Below are 10,217 nucleotides of genomic sequence, written 5' to 3'. Positions count from 1 at the left end.
TTTTTCTACTTTCAATATTAAATAAAAAAACGAATGATCGAATGATACACGGATTCTAAAGCACCATACCATATTTCAGATATTAATAATTAATGAGATGGAAACTACATGGCAAACAGTTGTTACAATCAGATGGTGATACACGGATACTGTACACACTTTGATGTAACATAACTGCTCATATATGCCTACAGCAATATTACTGACGCACCAACATGCACACCTGTGCATCACATGCTTGATTACACTTACAATCTTCCTCTCTTTCCCCATCTCTCATTCTCTCTCTCTCTCTCTCACACACACACAACTGGACTGAAGATGAATACTTTGAACAACAAGTACTTTGAACAAACAATCTACACAATATGAATATTTGTACTTCATCAACTACATTTATCACATTTTGAAAACAATAAAAATGAGGATTACAATAAAAATATGAGGATTACAAATCAAATCAGTGTAGAAATAAAATATATTTTGCAGGGTTCCCCCCCACCAAAAAAAAGTCTAAATTTGTCATCATATACTCATGTCATTCCAAACCTGCTTGACTATCTATCTTCAGTGGAATATACATTAGTTTTTTTTTTTTTTTTCACAATACTCATAATACAGGTTTGGATCAACAAGAGGATGAGTAAATGATGACAGAGTTTTCATTTTTTGGTGAACTATCCTTTTGATGTTTAGTTGTTTTTATTATTATTATTATTATTAACAGACAAGAAAAAAATGTATAATCATTTTTGTTATTTAATTTGCAATAATATATGGAAATTATACAGCAATGTATATATGCTATGCAGCTATGTATAACTCCGGACAGCCAACACGAAAATTATTGTATGTAGTGATTTGTTTATATTAAACCTGTTCTAACTGATGCTTCTAAGACCATCACAAGTCAACATAACCTCATATCAGCTACCTGTAGCTAAATAATGTTATCTTGATGTCATATTAAAATCAGGAGAATTTGAATCAACATTTAATACATCACAGAGTCTTAAAAACACAAGTAAACAAGCTATATATTGTGCAAATGTATTTCATTGTAACAAAATGTGGAAATGTAATTTGTTACCAGTTTTATTCTAGCATTACTTTGTGAGTAACTATGAAAATTAATGATAAAATGATCTCTCTCTCTCTCTCTTAAAAAAACATCTCACAAACATCAAGACAGTGCAGACACAAAAACATCAAGATGACTGACACAATGTAACTTATAGGCTCATAAATTATTGGACAATAATTGGACGTTTGAGTCACAATTGTTTACAGTACAGCACATTGGATCGCTATCTCATCAACCGTTACTGGAGAGCCTTTGCAAGTACAAAGACACTCACACAGACAGACACTTAGAACAGAGTGCAACAGCCAGGTTTTAAAAAAATCCCATTCATTTTATCCATAAAGGCTGGAGTACACTAAATGACTTTTAAAATCAGAACAGATTTTAAAAGAACTGGGAATCATACACTTACCGACTTTGTAATAGTCACAGAGGAAAAAAACTGACCATCATACACTAAACGACTGAGGATCATACACCACCAGACTTTTAAGACAGACCTACTGTGAGCTATGAGGTTGTTAATCCATGGTATATGCTTTTGTTGAAGCAGTCAGTGCATATTATTTCAACATATATTTTAAATAATCGTGGAATTCCTGGTGAAACACTACATTATTCTTGATTCACATCTCCACCAATCAGAGAATCATGACAAGAAAACCGTCGTTTTCGTCACGTGATAAAGGTTTGTTGACGACGATATTTAGTCATAATTTTCGTTGACGAAAGCAACACTAGCTACAAGACCACTTTAGAGCCTGCCAACTGTGAATGATATAACAAAGTCAGTCTCCCTACGCTCTCAAACTTAAATATTTCCATAAGCTTATTTTTGCAATAAACCAAATATATTGCTTCCAAATATTTAATCAACATCTTTAAATTTCTTAAAATTCATCTTAAAATTCAATTGTCACAATGCTACATATTCATTCACTACAGAATTGTACCTTTGTCTTTTTGTCCAATTTTCAAATACTTTTTTTTTGCTTCAAATCAAAGTTTGTAATGCTGTGAATCACCTGGCCGGTTTGGTTCATGGCTTATCACTCTTTAAGGAAGACTTTTCAAAATCCCTAAGGGAAAAATACTTCTGGTGAAAAAGTGGTCTGTACACTCTATTAGGAATATTGAGAAATTAGTATGTACTGCATATCAAAAACATCTGTGAAACTAAAAGTTATCAAAGAATAATTTCTGTTCTTGCTTTGATCTAAACAAAAGTAATCCAGCTATATCTATACTAGACCTGTGTCGGGGTAAAAGCATGCCCTCTTTATTTTTCTCCTTTTTGTCTATTACCATACTGGACAGAAGTCTGTCAGTATGATCAATCAGCACCTTGAATACATACAGCCCAAAATGTCTCCTCACTCTGGACTACCATTATTCATCATTATTCATTAGTCATTTCACTGCCCCCCTCATCTTGTTTCATCCAACAGTTGCTGTACACATCTCTGCACCTCTCCACTTCACAGAAACAGCATCACAAAACCTGTCTTATCACTAGAGACCTCAATAGCGTTTTATGGACTTGTCTTTGATTGGATATCGGAAACGAATGAATCAGAGTCGTTGCGAGCCTGCAGAGCGTCAGCAAGCTCACGTTAAGCTGTCAGGTGAATTGTGTATGGAAGCAAGGGAAGTCTTGCAGGGATTTCCGTGGTAACTGTACAGGACCGCAGTTGTAGTTAGACTAAAATATCCGTGGTTACGGTAACCGTGGAGATGACTGAAAAGGAGGACTCGGCTTCCTGTGGAAACACATGGCTGATTAGAACAGGATGCCAGTGACTGCTACACTTTCTGTGTTAATGTTTCCTCTTAATATGCTAATATTTCCGGCTTCTTGTTAAAAAAACACTAACGTTTCTGTTTTTAGAACTTATTTATTGCCACAATGGATCATAGAAACACTATCTTCCTTTTATTCCCCTCCTCCTCCTCCTCCTCTTTCCATTGCTCCTTTACTACCACTCGACCTCAGCTATGTAACAATAAGGTGATGTTCACACAAAACACGTTTTTGCGTACTACTGAGCTGCTTGTTCATTGTTTTTCTATGTAAACATGCAATAGATGGATGCATGTGACCATTGCACTCACGTTTCTCGTCTTTTGCTGCATCACATGCAAGAAACACTGTTCTAGAAACTAATATCGGCAATACCGATATTATGGAGTAAAAAGTCTGATATCGATATATCGGCCGATATTCTTTATGTGTATATTATAGTACAGTACCACTCAAAAGTTTGGACACACTTCCCATTCGTGTGTCCAAACTTTTGACTGGTACTGTATATAAACAGAATATATATAGATAAACATATTTTGCAATGATCACTCAAATGTGGTGATCAAACACTTATAATGGCGTGGCAAAGATATGTAATGGAGGCAGGGTATTTAACAATTTAACAATCTGCAACAAACTATGCTGACTTAGGAAATGTGATGTGACCGATGTGATAAGCATGAGTGACATGGCAGTTTTAAGGGACAGGGTTAACGTTATATTGGATTTATATTGAAAAGGGAAACATATGGGGTCATTGTTTATTAACTTTACAGTGTTATATATTTCACAAACTAGTTAGCAACTTACTGTTAAGACAACGCTTGACTGAGTCGTGAAGAGACCTCCTTAGTGAAGTGAAAGGGTTGGCTGGTGTCACTACAGTGACCTGGGTCGCCAGTAGCAATGCGCTCTGCTGGACAAACTAAGTAATTGCACTATTTACAAGCATTTTATCTGCGTTATATGTTCTGTAAAAAAATGTTCATATCGGTGGCATATCTGCGGCATATACGCCGATGAAGATGTATCTGCGACAGTCTCATATCGGCCGATAAAATCGGCAAAATGATCAATCGTCGCTCTCTAGAAACATGGTGTTCAAGTTAATATGGAAGCCCATTTCAGCCACATAAGAAAAAATCATGCTTTGGTAAAACTTAATTAAGACATAAAAAGTCTTAAAAAACTTAATTTTGAAATACTAAGTCAAAATTATGATGTAAAAAAGTCATGAAATGAAAAGTAAAAATTGTCAACTGACTTATGTCAATTAGGAATTTTTCTTCATAATTTTAGCTAATATTAATTTTGACTATCTCATACTTACAACTTGGTAGGCAATCAGTTTGACATTTTATGTAAGTTTAGACTTTTGTCATAATTTAGACTGTATTTAGAGAAATTATGACTTAGTATGCAATAATTTTATGACTTGTGTCAATTTACTGTCACAATTGTGTATTTTTTTCTCATAATTATGACAGTATGTCATAATTTCAATTTTTTTATCTCATAATTGTGAAATTGTATGCCAAAGTTTTGACTTTTTATCTCAGAATTATGACAGTAAGTCATAATTTCACATTTCGATCTCAATTAAAACACAGTGTGTCAATTTACATTTTTTTATTTCATAATTATGGCATAGAATGTCATAATTTCACACTTTTTATCTCATAATTATGATTAACCAAAGCGGGATTGTTTTCTTATGTGGCAGAAATGGGCTTCCACAAGTTAAAAGAAGTGTAACTTTTAAAAAGCATGTCTCCAGACCTTGTGGGGTTTTTTTTTTTTATTCTACTGCTCAGTGTCCTGTTCATAAACACAAAAACGCGTCCTGTGTGAATGACCTGTAAAGTAGGCACCCAAGCACCCAAACTGTGTCTGAGGTCTAATGTAAATTAGCGTGGCCTTTATCAATAGTGAGCCAGTCTAACCGGTGGGGAGCCGAGGGAGAAAGGAGCAATGTAATCTCTTTCAAACACCAGCCTATGATCTCGTTAAAGACTAATTGATGTTCTGTGTTAACGAGCTTTACCTTAATTAGTCACATTTAAGTGAATGGGGGATACTGAGAGGGGAGTTGGATGCAGTTTTGGGCACGCTGGACTCATCAACACAGCTATGCGAATAAAAAATAAGAGAGAGGGAAGTAATCAGATGAAGAGACTGATACAGAAATGCTGAAGAGAGGGATTCAGCAAAAAAAGAGATGTTAAAAAAGCAGCAATACTCTAGAGTCTGAAAGCCCAAGGGAGGGAATGATAGAAAGGATAGAGAGCAAAGGTAAAAGAGAAGATAAAGAATCAATGCGCAAAGAGGAAGAAGAGAAAGAGGAAAAGAGTAATGCAAACGTTGATTCAAGCTGCTCTCATCTCTCTGTCTGAGCCCTCCAACCATGTTCAGTCTCAGATATTTAATTCCTCTTTTTTCGCTTTCTTCCTCTCCTTCATTTCCTCCTCTTGCTCCCTCGTTCTGTTTGCACTGTATTTCTCTTTTCACCATCCTTCACTGCATTTCTATGTCTGAGTCTTCTCCTCCCCATCCAGCTTCATCTGTATCCACCCCTCTGCTACATCCTCCTCTTCAGTGCATTATAGTTTTTCACCTGCTTTCATTCTGGCTACTCTTTCATTCTTTCACTCTTTTTCCTTCTTTATAAGTGCACTCCCCCTCCCTCTACAGTAAACCCTGGAAAGCAGCTGTAAGACCAACTGCTGGAGTGAAGCTATATTGATATGTTAACATTACTGTGCGCATTACAGTACTGCATTGTGTGTGTGTGTGTGTGTGTGTGTGTGTGTGCTACATCCTCCTCTTCAGTGCATTATAGTTTTTCACCTGCTTTCATTCTGGCTACTCTTTCATTCTTTCACTCTTTTTCCTTCTTTATAAGTGCACTCCCCCTCCCTCTACAGTAAACCCTGGAAAGCAGCTGTAAGACCAACTGCTGGAGTGAAGCTATATTGATATGTTAACATTACTGTGCGCATTACAGTACTGCATTGTGTGTGTGTGTGTGTGTGTGTGTGTGTGTGTGTGTGTGCAGTCCTTGGTGATTTGCGTGCCCAGTATCCACAACATGCCTTGTTCAATAAATGTGCTTTTTGGAGGTCATTATGTTTTCACACCTCTCTCTTTTTACCTGCAGGTCCGGATGTGTATCTATCTCACAAGATCTGAAAATCATCTCAAGACAGCAAATCAGTACAGCGTGAAGCTTATGAAAGGTCACAACATGCCGTTAGTGCACTAACACATATATATATGAACTAAAATGTATGATGTATGCCAGCACTGATCTAAGGCCTGTCTTGGTGGACATTAAGACCTCACATTCCCTCTGCAGGACTCCAGGCTCCATCATAACAGCTTTAATAAGTTTGGCGCAAAGAGGGAGTAAAGCTTATTACGGAATATGAAGCAGAAGCCCCACATAAATGATTTTACTTCATCTAAACGCCAACGGTTTGATTCATATCGCAGGAGGAAAACTGTGGGCCCATGACGGGCTCATATGAAATTAACATAATGAGCGCTGCTCATAAATCTCACTGATTTCTTACCCAACTATTAAAAAGCAAATGGCCAGACTTGGACAAATGACAGCAATTGGTGTATCGAGATATTTCAAGTCTCCTTCGTCTCATTTAAATGTTTATAAATACAAAAAAATAAATAAATAAATAGGCCTACTCGAAAATAAACACGCTATGCTATTTGAATAAGCTCTCATGGCACTGAAACAACAAGAGTATAAAACACACATACACTACGAGGCACTGATAACTGCTCAGGAAAATGGATAAATCCGCAGTTTACATACACAACTGACGAGCAGCCTGACAGCGCAGCACAGCGACGCGATCATTAGCCGCACCGAAGCAGCATTTTAAACGTGTTTCAATATTCAGTCGCTTCACAGTTGTTGTTTTTATGAAAATCACTAATTGTGCCCGCAGACTGCGCGTCTCAGTGCCGTTTCCAGGCGCGTGCGTCTTCGCGTGTTGCTGTAACCCCTGCGCGTACCTGTGCAGTGAGAGTGCAAGAAAAGTCTTAGTATGTGGCGTTTCACTGAGGAACAAGTGGCCTTATAAGCACTGGCATATGTGCGCGCGTGCAGCAATGACAGAAGGGTCAAACCCCCGCGCGCGCCGGCCGTATTCATCTCTCTATCGCGTGCCATCCATCTTTTCCCACATATAGCGCATCAAAGTCCCCTCACCCGGAGCCGGCAGTGCACTGTCAGTGCCATGTCTCCTTGCTCCACGCAGTCAAGTCCGTGCAGAAACACAGCAGTATTCATTAAACTGTTACTTACTGTGTTTTTCACGCGCCTGCCCACCCTCTCTCCTTTTGGCCCTCCATTCTCTTCACATCATTCCCCTCGATGTATCCGTTTTGCGGCTTCTCCGGGGAAAATACACCTAGAAATATATATCCTACATGTATTCAATTTTCGCGAGCTCTCTCTCTCCACCGATCTCCCGCTCCTTCCTCTCTCTCTCCCTCTGCTCTTGTGTTAAAATTCAGTATATGCGCCTCGTCACCTAGCAACCGTCAACCTCCCTCTTTCGCGCGCGCGCGCCGGCCGACTCTCTCTCCCGCGCTCTCTCCATCACTAGCGACACGTGTTGAATGCTAAACTTAGCGGTGTGGAATAATATTAATTACTGGGTGGCTCGAGGTCTCTTCCTCTCCTCTCTCTCAGCCCTCTTCCTCCCCATACACATACACACTCGCAAGCACACACCTCCTCCTTTTGCTCGCGCATATCATCATGCAATATAAATATTTACTAGAGCCACTCAGTCCTCTGTTGCATGCCCCCCCGCAGCCCCCTTCCGCGTCTCTCTCCCCCTCCCTCCATCCCGTATTGCGAATCAATGGTGCCGTACCGCCACTTCTGCTTCTCCGAGCAAAACGGAGAGGTGTGCGTCCGTCACGCTGTCCGTCCGTGGCACTAGACACGCGTGTATCCATACAGCAAAGATGGGGAAAAAATGCGCACCGACTGTGTGCGTGCGCGCGCGCGTTCTGGAGAGTGAGTTAGCCTTGCTTATGCCGGGATAATGATCGGTGGATGGAGAGAGTAGCTTGAGCTGCAGTACGCTATCAATGGAGCATCAACGTCTTAATAGATGCTTATACTTATTCACTTTGTTTAAGTGCTTTTATTTTATTTCTTTTTTTAAATAAATGCGCGTAATAAATTCTTTTTTATGTTTAAGCGTTTATTCTGCTGTGTGGTCCTGTAGATGTGGTGACTAGTCAATCGATTAATAAACCAATAACTCAATGGCCCGTGATTAATACTGACACTGTGTGTTTCATTTAGTGAGCTCAGATGATAAATGGTCAGTTGTTGTTTTTTTTACTGTACTGTATCTTACTGTATCCCAGCGTGACGCAGCGCTATTGATGAAATACCATTCAGCCATTAAAGCGCAGTCGTTTCCAACCCTGTTCCTGCAGGCCCCCACCCCAAAACTCTACACATTTTGGATGTCTCCCTCATCTAACATTCCCATTTAAAGTCATGGAGTACTCTACTAATGAGCTGACGAGTTTAATCAGCTGTGTTTGATTTGGGAGACATCCAAATTGAGTACTGTTGGGGGCCCTCCAGGAAAAGGGTTGGGAACCTGTGTTTTAAACCATAAACTACTGATACATTTCCTCATCTCCTTCAAGCAACATGTCCATGCAGGTGTATGTATCGGATATAACAGTCAAAACACTTAGTCCTTCAATGCCTCAGTGTAATACAATGCAAGTTCATTCAGATCTATTTCATACTTATTAGTTTTTATTATTAGGCCCTTAATAGAACAGAGGCCAGTGTTGAGTTAAAGGATAAATGAGTACAGTACTAGGTTACAACTTAATACACTACGGAATATTTTGAACAGTAAACTTAGTTGCAACCTATATGATCTAAATAATTATAGAACCACATATACTGTACATACATATATATATGTACATATATATATATATATATATATATATATACTTGCCAATTTAAATACTGTTTGCCAATATTCATTTAAACATTTGTGTACAAATTAGTTTATGATTATGTACCTTATTTTAAAAGAAATTTAATTTATTACGGTTTACAGTTACAGTTGTGGCAAAAGTATTTTGAAACATCAACCATAACCAAATTAACTCAAATTAAAAGTTTTTCAAAATTCTGAATACAAATTTTAAGATGGCTTATTGACAAACATTAATGTCATATTATGCAGTATTATATTACTTTATGGACAGACAAGTCTTCTTAAGTGTAGACAAGTATTCACTTAAAGGTATAGTACCCAAAAATGGAAATACTGTCATCATTTAAAAAAAGAAAGTCATGTGGATTTGCAACAATATGAAGGTGTCATGTTATTTCAAACCTGTTTGACTTACTTTCTTTTGTGGAATAGAAGATACTTTTAAAAAAATTGGAAACGGACCAGTTTTTAGTTCCACTATTTAGACAAAAAAATTAGACATTTCTCAAAAAATCTCTTTTTTTATGTTCCACAGAAACAGTACAAATGATGACAGAATTTTCAGTCTTTGTTGCGATGAAACAGAAATAGTGACAAATCCTTACGTCCCAATTTAAAGAGAGCGTTCACCCCAAAAAAATAACCTGTTCTTCTGTGGAAAACAAAAGAAGATATTTTGCAAAATGTTCAGTGAAAATCAATGGGTCAAACATTGTTTTGGACCCAGTCGGATATGCAGTTTAAAAAATAATAAACAAAAAATAAAAGTCAAGTCACCTTTATTTATATAGCGCTTTATACAATACAGATTGTGTCAAAGTAGCTTTACAGTTTCAAACAGGAAAATAGTTTGTCAATAAAGCAAGTCAAGAGGACAATAACAAACAGTCAATTTTTCAGTTAACTTCAGTTCATTGAAGATTCAGTGATGTCATCATCCAGTTCAGCTCATTTCCAATAGTGTCTGTGCAATCAAGTCCACAATATTGCCAGAAATTAAGTGTCCCCAACTAAGCAAGCCAAAGGTGACAGTGGCAGGGAACTAAAACTCCATCGGTGACAGAAATGGAGAAAAAAACCTTGGGAGAAACCAGGCTCAGTCGGGGGGCCAGTTCTCCTCTGGCCAGACAAAACCAGCATGGTTTAGGAAAGAAAAGGAAAAGAAATTTGGTGAACTGTCCATTTAGGCCATTTAAATAGGCTGGTGCAACCTACCCAATCACCACAATGATTTTTGTGAGAAAGCAAGGGGACCAGAGTTCTAGTTGTCAGGTTGCACATACTCACATATCATTCATCAGTCTGATTCCCATTGGGC

The 10,217-nt window shown here is 38.0% G+C and overlaps 1 protein-coding gene and 1 long non-coding RNA gene across 2 annotated transcripts in view; one reads left to right on the top strand and one right to left on the bottom strand.

The window, feature by feature from the left end:
- The window catches only part of grin2db (glutamate receptor, ionotropic, N-methyl D-aspartate 2D, b), a 73,318-nt gene extending 65,887 nt beyond the window's left edge, over positions 1-7,431 (bottom strand). Inside the window, exon 1 of the mRNA XM_016466386.1 lies at positions 7,216-7,431. The gene's annotated coding sequence lies outside the window, so the exon portion shown is untranslated. The remainder of the gene's footprint in view (positions 1-7,215) is intronic.
- LOC107672992 (uncharacterized) lies at positions 4,982-6,479 on the top strand. Its single transcript, XR_001632364.1, has 3 exons — positions 4,982-5,180; positions 6,046-6,124; positions 6,244-6,479. It is a non-coding gene; the product is annotated as an uncharacterized LOC107672992 (long non-coding RNA).
- Positions 7,432-10,217: the final 2,786 nt, after the last annotated feature.

The sequence above is a fragment of the Sinocyclocheilus anshuiensis genome, unplaced genomic scaffold (genome assembly GCF_001515605.1).
Source record: "Sinocyclocheilus anshuiensis isolate Anshui unplaced genomic scaffold, SAMN03320099.WGS_v1.1 scaffold248, whole genome shotgun sequence".
In the NCBI taxonomy this organism is placed as follows: Eukaryota; Metazoa; Chordata; class Actinopteri; order Cypriniformes; family Cyprinidae; genus Sinocyclocheilus; species Sinocyclocheilus anshuiensis.
This window is presented reverse-complemented; position numbering and strand designations above follow the sequence as displayed.